This window comes from Haliaeetus albicilla, chromosome 20 (genome assembly GCF_947461875.1).
Source record: "Haliaeetus albicilla chromosome 20, bHalAlb1.1, whole genome shotgun sequence".
NCBI lineage: Eukaryota > Metazoa > Chordata > Aves > Accipitriformes > Accipitridae > Haliaeetus > Haliaeetus albicilla.
Window position 1 is genome coordinate 1,252,882 of NC_091502.1, and position 14,144 is coordinate 1,267,025.

At 49.1% G+C, this 14,144-nt stretch overlaps 1 protein-coding gene across 3 annotated transcripts in view; it reads left to right on the plus strand.

Moving 5' to 3' along the window:
- The first annotated feature begins 2,811 nt into the window (after positions 1–2,811).
- The window catches only part of SMAD9 (SMAD family member 9), a 43,941-nt gene continuing 32,608 nt past the window's right edge, over positions 2,812–14,144 (plus strand). For all 3 annotated transcript variants that reach the window (XM_069807968.1, XM_069807970.1, XM_069807969.1), the window contains exon 1: positions 2,812–2,947. The gene's annotated coding sequence lies outside the window, so the exon portion shown is untranslated. The remainder of the gene's footprint in view (positions 2,948–14,144) is intronic.

Consider the following 14,144-nt stretch of genomic DNA (forward strand, 5'->3'; position numbering starts at 1 on the left):
GCCCAGGCGGTGCAGAGGAGTGACAGGTGATGAGTCACGCCGGCAGGAGGAGGGGAGAGCAGAGCCTCACAGGCTTTGAAAGCCAGGGGGACGAGGATTTGGACTCAGGGATGGGTCTGAAAGTGTGTGTGGAGAGAGGGGAAAGGAGAGGTGGGATATATGAGCCCTGCTCCTGGGAAGACACATAGTTCAATAGGTTTAGCAGATCACACATAACACCAGCATATATTCAGCTGTTGTAATAAAACAGCTACGCGCACATGCCACATGATCTGAAATAGAACTATATGCAAAAAAAGCGTTCCCTGCTGTATAATCTGTAGTGTATCAAACGCTAGTTATATCCCCATGTGATCTCTTTTAGCTAGACTTCTTCAAAATGGTGCGGTTAAAATCAGCACCACACAAATATGGATGCAATTCAGTCATTTCACAAATGGTTTATGCCTTTTTAACTTGAAGCTCCTATTGAAGTAAAGATGTAGAAACTGACTGATAAATCTAGGCAGTGGCTCTGCCACTATCCCCCACTGGTTGGGATCCCTCCAGTAGCAGAACTGGCATTTTAATTCACCCTGCCGACGAAGACGGGCTGGAGATGGCATGGCGGGCTGTGCACCAGAGAGGTGAGAGGATTGACCCACCTTGTCCCGCCACCTCCTTGCTGGCAGCAGCAGCTGTGAGCAGAGGCACGAGAAACTGGAGGTTTCAACACCTGAAGGAGATGCAGTGAGACCCAGCGGGTCTTGGGTGTGAGAGCCCTCAGATTGATCATCGAGAGCCATGCCTCGCTGAGTTACACACCACACCTCAGCCAAGCCACCCTAACTGTCCGCGTGTATAGCATTTGCGGTGTGACGTCTTCAGTTCATCAGTTAAAAATAAACAGCATTATGGATATAAAATCTCAAGTCATGCTGAGTTAGAATGTGTGATTGGCACTTTATAAATGCTTACAGTGATTTATAAATAACAGGATCCCTTCTGCCACTCACCTGTCAAGAAGTCTCCCGTAGGAGAAGCGAGACAGCAGTAGGGAAGCCGCCAGTATTTTAAGACATTTTGGGCCACGGTGGGACACAGAGGTATTCGGGGCATTACATCGTATCTCCCTGTTCCACCACAAGGCTCACACACACGTGCCTCCATAAATTTGCGCTGTGGAGCTCTAATTCCATTGTGGCTTTTTGATGTCTACTCAAACAACATTAGCTTTTCTGTCATGTTTTACAATGTAAAAAATTTTGGCGAAAATGTCAGCAGAACGGTATCTTTAATCATATTTATTGATTGACCTCAAAAGGCTCAGTGCAATTTAACTGGAACCCCTCAATGCAACCAAGGGCAGGTTCAGCCGGTACCTATTCGTAGCACTGCCTCCAGCCCGTTTCACGAGTACCATTTATTTCTAGCGTCCTTGGAGCCACTTGACTTCCCTGATATTCCTCCTTCAGCCCCTCCTTCTTACAGCTAAAGCAATACGCTAGGTAGCTAGAAATGGTTGCTCATAGGTAATGTGAGGGTTTAATAGGTAATATCTGGAGCAGAAAATAGATCTGCTCACCAATAACGGCTCCAGTTTACTGTTGTCTGACCAGTCCCATGAACCGATGGGACCATTCAAAAATCCCGTGCGGGTATTACGAATCCTATTTACAAATGTTTTTGTTGGTTTGTTTTTGTTTTTTGTTTTTTGCGCTGCAGTTAAAAGCTACGTGGAGGTCCTACGAGCCCAGCTCACGAAATCGCCAGGAAGATCTTCAGGACGGCAAATTCAAGACGCTGACTCTGCCCGTCAGTGGGAGCCCGGCAGCTGGCTGCCATGTCCCCAGGCACGGGTGCCAACACCCGCCGAAGGGGATTTCTGTAGGAGACCCCACGCAGGTGACAGCCCTGGCGCGGGGTCCACGTGGAGAAGCCGAGGGCGCGCCGGGGGAGACCTGGTGGCCCCCGCACGGCCCGCTGTGGGAAGGCGCAGCCTGGCCCCCAAATCCCTGCGCCGTCGTCCGGCCGCCCCAGAGCGGCACCTTCCCAGTCTCTCCCCGCAGCCGGGGTTTGTCCCCTGCGTCCCAAAAGCCCGGTCGGCATCACCCAGCGCGGCGCGGGACGGAGGGGAGGGTGCCCCGCGCCCCGCTTGGCCCCTCGGGCCGTCCTCGGGTGCTCGGCGGCTTGTGCGAGGGGCCGCAGGCTGCTGAGGCGGCAGCGGGCAGAGGCTCTGCCCCGGGGCGGCGGGGGGGGCCTCGGCGGTCCCATACAAAAGCCTCGCCGACCCCGCACGGCCCCAGGCCCGGCCTCCGCCGCCGGCCTCGCCTTGGGCCGCGGCGAGCAGGGCAGGGCGGGGAGCGGGGCGTCCCCTCGGCGGGGAACCGCGGGGGCAGAGAAATGGCGGCGCCTGAGGTGGCTGCCCTCCCGCGGGAGGCTGGGCTGGGGGCGAGCGTGCGTGTGCGGGACAGGGCGGGTGCGTGCGTGCGTGTGTGTGTGAAGGGTGGGTCGTGTGGGGACGGGCGCGCGTCGGCGCCGTGGGGTGAAGCCTGTGAGGGGGGTGACCGCGTCCGTGCGCTGGAGGGGGGCGAGCTCGGGGAACGGGGGCGGGGGGGTGCACTCGCGTGTGCGCACGAGTGTGTCCCTGTATGCGAGTGCGTGTGTGCGAGCGCGTCCCTGTGTGTGAGTGTGCGAGCGCGGGGCGGCGCGGCGGGGGGGGGCGCAGGGGCGGGCCAGCGGCAGCGGCGCTGCTGGCCGCGGTCCAGCCCGGCGCACTAATACAGCCTGGCGGCTCCCGCCTGACTGACGCCGGCCGGGGCTGCTGCCGCCGCCGCTGCTGCTGCTGCCGCTGCTGCTGCCGCCGCTGCTGCTGCCGCCGCCGCTGCGCCCTGGCCCCGCCGCCGCGCAGCTGCAGCCCCGCTCCCGCCCGCGGCGCGCCGAGACCCCAGCCCGCGGCCGGTGGCAGGTAAGAGCCGGGGCTCCCGGCCGCGTCCCGGGAAGGGCGGGACGGGACGGGACGACGCACCATCCCGCCGCCCCAAACTTTGCCGCCGGGGCTGCCCCGCATCCTTCCCCGAGCCGTGCCGGGTCCCGGGGCGGCGGCGGGCCGCAGCATTGTGCCCCCAGCGGGGCAGCGGCGGCGGCCCGGCCCGGTGTCGGCGGCGGTGGGGCGGTGTGCGGGCGGGGGCTGGGGCCGGGGCTCCGGCGGCGAGATGAGACAAACCGACGCCAGGGCTGCGGGCGAAAAGGAGGAGCGCGGGGGAGAAAAACGCTTTTTATGGATGGCTAAGCGCTGACAAGTCTTCCCGCTGTTAGGATTTCTTTCCTTCTCCTTTAAGGAGGAGGGAAAAAAAAAAAAAAACCAAACCACCAAACCCCAAAAAACCAAACCAACCAAAAACCCACATGACACGTTTGGAAATACTTTTCCTTTCAGAGGTTATTTTCTGTTCAAGAAATCCCGCTCCTGGACACGCTCCCGGGCAAAACGGAGCAGAATTGCTGGGATTTGGGGTTGTGTTCCAGCTACAAGCCGGCACTCTCTTTTTTTCTTTTTTTTTTTTTTTTTGGCTCTGAAGTTAAAACGTTACATGTCAGCAAGTAGCCAACATTTCCAAAAACGATATGGCAAATTATGAATTGTTGTAATTTTATCTCCATGCCCGGGCAGCTCTAAGGGGAGGGAATTCAAAGTTCGACTCATTCGTAACAATTCAGATGCTGTGCGGTAACTGTGTTTTCCTACTTTGATTTTATGGGTAAATTTATTTGATGCTAGCCAGGTCTACTTTAAAAGAGGCATTAGCGGGAATAAAAATAAATGACACACACATGGATGCGCACGCATACACATGCGCGCACTGTTAATTACTTGCGTTTTATAAATTAGTGAAAAAAAATTTTCAGCCCAGAGTGGTCGACTTCTCAGTGAATGAGCTCTCCCTTGGCAGAAGTGGGAAATGATGTGCAAGGCTCAGGAATGCGTTCAAGTTTGCGGTGATTTGGGAAGGACACTGCAGATAATGCAAGTTTCGGTACTTTGTATCTCCGATGCGTGGAAATGTGCATCTTTGTATGTGCGTGTGTTTGTGTGGTAGGAGTAATCTTCTCATCTTCAGGAGTATAAGCTGAAGAAAGAGCTGCAAAATTCTTCCCCTCAGCAATGGTAGGACAAATGTCATCACTCAAACAAACCTCATCCGTTTTAATCCAGCCAGACAACTCCCTTCTTTCAGATTTGATAAGTACCAGTGTCTGGCTGGTTTGTGTTTGCTTCCTGTTAGATTTTAAAGCAGAGGCTGGGGATGTTTGTGGTTTGTTTGTTGTGTTTTTTGTTTTCTTTTTGATACTGAGTTTAATTTGACATAGTAGCTAAAATAAACGTGCCCAAAAATAGATTTAAAGTGAGTTGTATCAAGAAGGATATCTTGTATTATATTTACTGAGTTTAGCAGTAGTTCCCATTCTGTTCTGTCCGTTGTGATGGAGTTAAAAACATTTTCTTCTTCACTTTGTTAACTCGCACATGAGCTGATAAGCAGTAATTCTGCAAAAATGACTGGAATAAATAAGGGTCAAGTGTATTTTATCATGAATCCTTATGATAATCAGGATTTGTAAATTGATACGAGTTGGAGATAGAAGCTTTCATTTACGTGCAGCAGCTGAAACGAATACATGCAAAGCTGTCAACTACACAACTTTGTGAAGAAGTTGAGTATTAATATTTTATTAACACACTTGCCCAAGGCTAAGAGGCACGCACACACATGCCAGATATCTGCAGAAGGTGGGGACGTGTGTAGAGGAACTGGGTAGCACCTCGGGTTTGGAAGCTGCTCTCACTGAAACTGGTAGTAGTGCCCCAAGTTGTCTTCACTGGGTACAAGAGGAGGCCTGACTCACTAAAACAGGAGCGTAGAGGTGTCAGTATCATGTATCACATTAACATCTGGACAGTTAATCCTCCTTTCTCTCCTTTTATTATTTTACAGACTTTCTGCTCTTGCATCTGAATCCTTAGCTATCTGCTGTTATCAGCCTGCGAGATAGTGTGTCATGTAATCCTCTCTCCTGAATGCTAAAGTACTGTAATTTTGATGGCCAGGCTAATCTGTTTCTATAAAGTTTTATTTTTCCATTGTTAAATTCAAAGGACAATGACTACTAATTACAAGTGACCTCTAACCAAAACACTAGCTAGGGTTTATCACCGATGCTGATACTGGCCAAGAGTCATTCCAGCATCAGCAGTACTAGGCACCCCGTTTCAAAGAAACTTAACAAAATAAGGGGAGCCAGAAGGGAGAAAATGTGTATGCTCTGGGTAATTAGTCTGCTGCAAAAAAATGTAGTGGAAGTGTAGAGAGATTCCATTTGCTGTGCAATATACCCCTTACAAATAATAATTACAGGGATGGGGAAGAAAGAAAAAAACCCATCATAAATATTTTAACTGAAAACAGCACAGCAAAAACATACATAGGAAAGGTTGTTCTGGTAGACTGGCTGGTTTCCTGCTGCAGGCAGGTATAAAGAATCATTAGTGTTATTGTATATTAACAGCAAAAGATAGTAGTAACAATGACAATTTGAGAGAATTGTTGCTGTCCTATTACTGTCTTTGAGAGCATTTGTTGTAAGGAAGCATTAGACTCTGAATACAGTATAATGAAATTAATTTTTCAAAAATATCCCAAATTATTTCCCATCTTATATTTTGTCTATAATGTTTGAATGGTTAATACCGTGGAAATTTTACAGATGAAGAGGTGAATTAAAGAGTCTACAACTCTGTGTATTTATTATAGCAGCTGAAAACCTTTGCTGTGCTTTTGCAGATGAGTGGATCTAATAGACTGCAGGATCAGAGCCCAGATGGAGATCCTGACTAATACATGTATGTGTTTAAATTGAAGCAGGTGAAACATCATCTGCCCAAGTTTTGTGCAGATACTTGTGATTTTTAGGCAGATCATTCTACAGGACCGCTTGCAGGTTTCTGCAAGAACTATTGCAACATCATAGACAGATCTAAGGTTGAGCAGTTTGCTTTGAGGTTCAGCTCCTCTGGACAAGGGTACAGCAAGGATACGGTGGAGGTCGACATGGACTGGAGTCAATTTCCCCGTTTATGTGGTCACCCCTACATAAAAACACAAAACAAAACAGAAGAAGAAAATCTGATAATCGATCTCTGTTTTTCTGAGACAGCATTAAGATCGAGGTGTGTTTCCAACTGGGAGGAGAAATGCCTTATCTTTCTCTCATCCTTCTCTCCAGAACTTGTTTCCTTCCCACTCTTCTTCCTTGTCAGTAGCATCACTGTCCTCCCCTCTGCCAACCTTAGCATCATCTTTGCCTCTTCTGTTTCCTCACAGGTCTTGGTACTCCCAGACATCTCTTGACACTTTTTCTTCATGTTACTTCTTACATTCCTCCTTCCTTTTGTCTGCAGCTGCCAAAGCATTAGTCCACACTGTGGCAACCTTCCAGCTTGATACTGCAACCTCGCGTTTCCCAACAAGCTCTTTTCTCCCACCTACATTCTGCTCCCAGTCAGCATGACCCCTGCCAAAATCCTGCGTCTTTTGCTTTCCTTTCTGAAACGTCTCCATGCAGACTCCTGTTCTGGAGTCTCTCTATGCGCCTGGTCTTTGTTTAGGCTTTGAAAATGTTCCCCACTTCCAGAGTTCCCCAGAACTATTGGCCTCAAACTCACTGTCCGCTGAAAGAGAGAAATGAGGAGGAAAGAAAATTAGCAGACCCTTGGGTCATTAACAGTTTGTTCTGCTTCAGGCTTCCTTTCACCCTCATTACCTGGCTACAATAGGAGCCAGATTGGCCATTTCTCGATAAGGGTTACTCTGTGTTTGTTTGGTCTGGCGGTGTACTCGGTCCTGCAGCCGTGCTGTGAAGAACAGCAGGCAGGGAGCTGGCGGTGGTGGTACCCTTTCCAAAAAGTGGTGTCTGCTAATAGCAAAGCTCAGTGTAATGAAGAATCCTTTATAACGCTAATAACCCTGCTGCTGAGGTCAATACGCTTCAACAATAATTAATCTTTTTTGTGTGTATTTTCTTGCTGTGCCTTTCCTTAACAAAAAAACCCACTTTTTTTTTAAGCATTCCTGTGCAGCGTTCCTCATCAGGAGGGCTCGTAGAGTTTTACAAAGCCATCCCCATCAGGGTACCTGTATGACAGATGCAAAAATCAGGGCACCTGAGGGAAAACCATTTACCCAGTGGTCTGTGGCAGGATGCGATCCCACACGCTGCCCAGTAGGCGCAGAACTGACCGGAGGCACAAGCAGTTCACGTGGCTTTTCGAGACTCCCTTAGGGTTACTTGCTGGCTTGGCCTATCCAAACCTACTTGTCTCTGTCAAATTACTCTGGCCCAGCTGCCAACGTGCAGTTTCTTACCCTGCAGCACATATGAGGTAGCTAATTTATCTCTCCCTCATCAACAGATCTTGAATTACTTCACGCAGGGCATGAGGCCTCCACAGGGACACCTAGAGTAGAGAAACCAGAATTCATTCCTGTGGGAGGCAGAAGCCTGCGGCTCCCATGCCTGCCCTGCTGCACGTCCTGCAGGACTGATGCTGGGACCGAGGCTTCTTGGTGGTGACTTGCTTGGGAGTCTTGGGCTGGAGGGGCTGCGCGAGGCAGAGCTGACTGCTCGGAGGGGAGAGGAGGGGGAGAGACAGCCCTGAAGAGATGGGGTATTACTCAGACTCCTGAGGTGGGTGCGCAGAAGAGAGGTACGTTTCTTTTAGGGACTCGGGGACCTATTTCTGCCTTTTGCTCAGTGTTTTCTAAAGCTGGTTGTTAGCATGGTGTGTTATCTTAAATGCCAAAGAGAATCCAGCCCTCGTTTTATACTCCCAGGCACAAATGTAGGCATATGAATCCTGTTTAATCTCATAAGCAAGTGTTCTGGTTTATGGGGAAGCGGAGCACCCACATCTTCAGCAGAAGCCACTGGGAATGGCCAGCCATCTCCTCCTTTCCCCCCACAGGAGGGAACTAGATAGACAAGTTCTTGCTCCTTTTGTTCTTAGTCCTGTTGTTGCGAAATAACTTCTATAGAGAGTCCAAGCATTTACAGATACTTTTCATGGAAAATGCCTCAGTGCTGTTGCTTGGGAGCATTGGCCCCTTGTCCAAGGCAATCCCTGCCACTGAATCAGATCTTTAAGTAGATAAAACACACTAACATTAGTGCTTACCTGTCCCCCACACTCTTATTTTTTGCAGTTCTCCAAGACATAGGTCCTGTGGATGCTCCACCCTTCCTCCCCCCTGCAGGATTTCACAAGCCACTGAGGGCTCAATTAGCACAGATCACTGCGGGTGTTCATGCAGGAGAACCTATAGGTCAATCTTCTTGCATTAGCAGTTTCCCACAGTGATGCACAATCAAAGCCTTTTAGGAAAAACAGATTTGAATGTGATATGGTTTGAACACAAGGAAATGCTAATGTGATTCCATGGAAAACTGCTAACATGATGTATATGGAAGGCCTTTTGCGTGTGAAGCGTATCATCCCCCTGTATGCACTTGGCCAGGCTTTCTCACCTGGGGGAAGGAGAGGTGGCCGGCAGTACTGCTGCCCTCTCTCCAGGCCTGCTGTCAGTCAGAGAGGAAGCTCTTCTGGACGTTCTTCCTTTTGAGTATTTTACTGAAGATCTTTATGATCTATCGATCCATATTTCACTTGCAAAGCTGCGTGATGCTATGTCTTCTGCAAAAGATGACTGCTGTCTTAACACCGTAACTGAGTAAGTAACCCTTCAGGCCGACTTCCCGGGCGTCTGTCTCTCCCTCTGGGACCTGGGGTGTTAGGCAGGGAGCCGCTGTGCCGGGATACAGCCAGGAGCGTGGCTGCGGGTGCCCTGTCATCGTGGGGTGCTTAGAGGCAACGGGGTCCCCGGCTAACTCCCGGTGTCACAGCTCATCTCTGACTTTGTGGCATTAGGTACCTGGCACAACTAGGCAGCAGACCTCAAAAGCATGAGATGCAGACCTTGCATGGGGAGAACTAGGTGCCAGAGTTTCCATTGCCGGGATCAGACCTCGCAGATCTGCCAGCGGGAGCCAGCCTCCCGTCAGTTCTCTGTATTTCCCCAGGAAATGAAGGTATTTGGCACCGCGCTGAACCTCACCCAGCTGGCCCTCAAGTCTCCTGTTAGGTAGAGGGGGTGTGCTACCATACAACATGAGGAGAACATTTGTTTTATCCTTTTGCCCTGTGTGCACTGTAAATGTACAGCCGGAGCTCCAAAAGTGCATTCCTTTCTAACAGCTTAAGACACTAAACTTTCAAGACAGGGTCCCATCAGACTTGAGTACCACATCCTTGGTGAAGTAATTGTTCTTTGGATGTATCCTTATTCACAACATTCTTAACATCTAACTCCAAGCAAATCCTTTTCCTAAAATTGGTGCATTGGAATAGCTCCAAGAATGCTAGTGATTGATAACGAGGATTACAGGATCTGATTAGTGTGGATATAAACTTTAGGCCCGCAATGAAGCTGAAATTCTTTTCTAGTCCCCTTCTTCCTTTGTGAAGTGTTTGTTCTGGAGGCACTTGGCTGCATGCTTTGTATTAGAGACGAGTCAGCGTTTATTTTAAAAGCAGGAATTCTATTTTTTGCGTATTTCCAACCGTTCCATTTTTAGAAACACCGATGGGCTTTGCTACAGTTTCTCTGGGAATGGTGGGTATGTGAGGAATGCAGGACCGACTGTCTATAAAATGGGGATAACCAGAGCCAGGAGGAGGCATTTTGGCCCCCCAGGGCAGGTTGGTGCACCTCCCCATCCTATCCCACTGCCTCCTGCCTTCTCCCACAAATACACCCCCATGGCATGTGTGCTCCTCAGCCTCTGGCTCTGCGGGAGGAAGGCAGCTGAAAGAGGGACTCTTCCTCAGAGCTGCCGGTCTGAGCCCGAGCAAGGCAGCCGCAGGAAGGGATAAGGCAGGGGCTGGGTGAATGGGTCTTCCTCCTGCCTGTGGGGAGCCGGGCGTAAGGCAGAGAAGAGGATGTGTCCCTGTGGGATTGCATCTCAGAAGCTTTGGTGTGGCCCAGCCAGGGAACGCGGTGTGGTTCGCTCCATATAAACATCGCAGTTGCTGGTTTCCTTTAAAAATTAATGCCAAGGAAGGAAGTGCAGTCAAAGAGAGATCACAGTGATAAATTGGTCCGTTTTCATATTTTTGCACAGGCTTTGGTTGTGGTGGTTTTGTGGGGTGCCTTCAAACATTGTGGGAGATTTTTCAAAGGCAAAAATCAGTGTGAACGTCCAGCCCTCTGGTTGGGGTTTACCCTGAGCACCAGGATGCAAGTAGCCCAGGGGCCAAAGCCAGTGTAGCCACGTTAGCCTGGTGCTGCCCCTGAAGAGGGAGGCTCTTTTGCTTGGTCATAGTGGAGGACATAGGGTTGGAAGGGCTCATCTCAAGGGGTTTTCCAGACTCTTCTTCCTCTCTAAGGCCAGCGCAGTTAATCTTGAAGAAAACTGCGTAATCTGTACTCTCAGACCTCCGGCAGCGGTAACCATCCCAACATGTACCTATCCTATTCATATGTTCTCCCTGTTTCTTCAAATGGACATGAAAGGCAGATTGCCTCTGTCTTGCTTGCAACAGCCTTTTGCACATTGGCGCATTGTTACCAAGTCCGTGCCCCTCTGTTCTTCCCATCTTAAGTCACACTAACGAAGGTTTGTTGAAGCATCTGTCGATGTGCTCGCCCAGAGTGCAGGAGTCGGTATATCCCTTCCCAGTCAGGCATCATGGGCATACCAAAAGTGAGCTGGGCACTTAATTTTGTTTTGTGGTGGAATTTACACCTCTTGAACACATCCACAAGTGTTTGGCCTGTGGAAATTTATGTAGCTGTGTTAACATGTGCAGCTTATATACTTGAATCTTTCCTTCTTTATATCAAATGAGAATGTGTTATTCCTGTCAAGAGAAGCTGAACAATGCTGAGTAGGTGAGGTAATATTTGAGTGATTCCACAAGCTCAGAGGAATTATTTGGCTGTCCTAGATTTTTAGGCACTAGCATCAAATTTTGTCCTTATTTTATCCTGGGGGCAGTGAGTTCGCTGAAGACTCCACAGTGTGGGTGAGTGGCCAGAGAGGCATGAAGCGCTGTGAGATTTGCTCTTTGATATTGATGGCTTCACCTAAAGTTCAATGTAGGAGGGCTTTCAGAACAAACTTGAAAAAAGCCCAAGAAAATGAGTTTCAGAAGTTTGCTTTACTCATTTAAGCTTATAGGAATAAACAATGAGGTGTTGCCAGGGATGTGTGAAACATGGAGGATAAATTTGAGTCGCAAGTACTTTACCTCCTATCATTGCAGCTGTTTTCAATTGGAGCAGTCCAGGGTCAAACCAGGAAGAAATTTAGTTACTTAATTAAAAAAAAAAACAACCTTCTTTACATCCCATTTAATTAAAACCCTGGGTGTCAGGTTCTGTGGTTGTGGAAGAACTCGGTAACATTGTAATGAATAATTCATTCACGGTATTTTGTTGGGTGCAAAAGACTGTGGTTTCAGATAGGTTCATAACAGCACCCTTGTCTGGCGAGTCCCCAGCACGACAAGAAGCCCCAGGGGATCCCAAACGAAGCCATGGGTGCCGCGAGTGGAACATGAGTCTTTTCAAGTGATTTACGTGCGTCAGGGTTAACATGTGGCCACCGTTCCCGAGCCGTGAGCGGGTGACTGGAGCGGCAGCAGTGGTAGCTGTGCAGCTCAGGCGTGCACTTCCACGCTGCTCTTCCATAGCGAATGCACTTGTGGAACCTCTCGTGCCCAGCTCCCATCGGCTGTGCCTGCAAAAAACCCTGGTGCCAGGATTGGTGCTTCAGGCTCGGGGTGTGGGAGCAGGCCCGGGGCAAGGTTGGCGAGGTCCCAACATATATACTTGGCCCAAGTATTTGTAAACACACTTTTGTTTGTTTGTTTATTTTAAAACCCTTTCCCCTGCTAAGGTGTGGGAGATCCCCACAGCGAGTGGCAGTGACGATGTGACCTGGGAAGTTCTTGGCTAGCCCGGGGTGCGCACTGGCTGCTGCCAGCTGGGCACATTGGAAACCAAATCAGGACTCAGTTACTCAGAGAAAACTCGCATGCTTCTCTCCTCCATAGTAGGTAGAAGGAACTGAATCAGTGCTAGGTAAAAATAACTAACCAAGTGCGTGTTCACAGCATTCTTCTTTATGTTGTTTGACTGAAGTAATTTTCTCCCTTCCAATTCTGTTGTGACTTAGCCACCGAGCGGCAGACTTCCAGCTATAATTGTCTCGCTACTCCATTTTCCAGCCGCGTGCATCTCCAAGAACTGCAGGCTGATGTCTAGACGACCCTCTGAGAACTCTCCCTCTGTGGCCTTACTTAGCTGTTGCAGTGACACTGAGACTGATGATGTCAGCCATTTTTGAGAGCAAGAGCCATCCCTCTCCCAGCTCAGTTAGCCCAGGCAGGCGCTCTGAGTGGAGGCAGCGTCTTGGAGCGTTATTCCGAGGCCGAATGCATACACACATCTGCTTACACACGCGTGCACAGGTACGGTTTTGAGGGAGGCTGGACACTGCGCTTTTATGCAGCTGTGTTTTAAGCCTCTTTTCATTAGCATCCATGCGGTTTTCCTTTTTGACTTCTGCATAAAGCTTAGAGTGAAGTATAACGAGGATTGGTACAATTCCCGAGCTGCGCCCATGGGAATTGAATTAGAGAGAACTTCATCAGCGTGTTGGCCTGCACAGGCATTCTGCTGAGGGCTGATGCGAGTCTTCCCCGACACAGTGGATCCTTTTTACATTAAATGCAATCTAAATTTCCCCAAAGTCTTTCCATAATGGAGGTGTCAGCATGCTGCCATGTGAGACACAGAGGATGGCACGTTTAATTTCCATGAGCTATGGAACCCCCTCTTACTGACTTAAGCAGGACCTGGCTCCAGTTAGGAAACAGTTAAGCTCACAATGATGGTGTTTCATCTCCTTTTCTCCACTCTTGGTGTGTCAGGCTCTTTAGTAGCACAGTGGAAGTTACTGCAGTGAAGTTCCTGGAGGAACATGTTTTTCGTATTGACCTAAGGACCTACAGGCTAATTCTACACTGGAGGGTGAAAAACAGTTTTAGGAGTATGAGAAAGTGTCCTTGTGCCTTTGTGTCCATGTTGCTGGGTCTTAGCCTAGCAGTCAATTCAGACTTGAGGTGAGGCTCATCTTATCCAACATTAGCTGTATGCAGTGCCCGATTTTGCTTTTTTTTTCCTAGATATTTCCTTTTAGGTGGAATGGTCCATGCCACATACACACATGTTTTTCTCAAGTAGGTATTTAGGGACTTTAGGGTGAGTAGGTCAGATATGAGTGTCAACAATTTGGACATGTTTATGTGGCCAAGTAAATTCTACTGAAAGGCTGTTTCCGTACTAATAAATTAAACATTCCTAGTACTGTTCTTGGCCTTGAGGCCAACTGGGATGGAGAGGCTTACTTCCATGCAACTGCTGTCTCACCCTCCAAAACAAGGTGGCTCTATGCAGACTTCTTATTAGGAGTGACCCGTGGTCTCTGCTAACTCTTGTACTACACACAAGAGTTATCTGAGAGAGTGCTACTGGCACAGACCAAAGCCATTCCAGATACTGTAGTAATAGTTTATGCTATCGATAATCAAGTTCCCGTGCCCAAAAATGTTCCTTAGTGTAGCCATAGCTAAGGTAGGCACCTTATATTTAGGGAGCATGGAGTCAGTGAACTGGGCTGAAGGATTTCTAGTCCCACCTTCCAGTCCCACCTTCTCCTGCAGACCACAGAAACAAAAGGGTGGGTCCATGCTCACGTGCTACATGTCTTCTGCCTCTTCCCTAAAGCAAGCTTCAGACCTTAGGCTAAACTCAGTGATGGAATAAAGATTTACAGCATGGAAGATTGACCATGTTTGGTGTTGACCAGTCACTTGACCATGTTTGGTGTTGACCAGTCACTTACCTTACAGATAGACAAAGCCTTCCTTGTGGTCCCAGAGGAGGGAATCGTGTTAGGGATGTGCCTTGAATGATACCTGACTCATACTCACGATAGCACATCATACTGTTGTTGAGGCAGATAGAGGTGACCAGACCAGAACT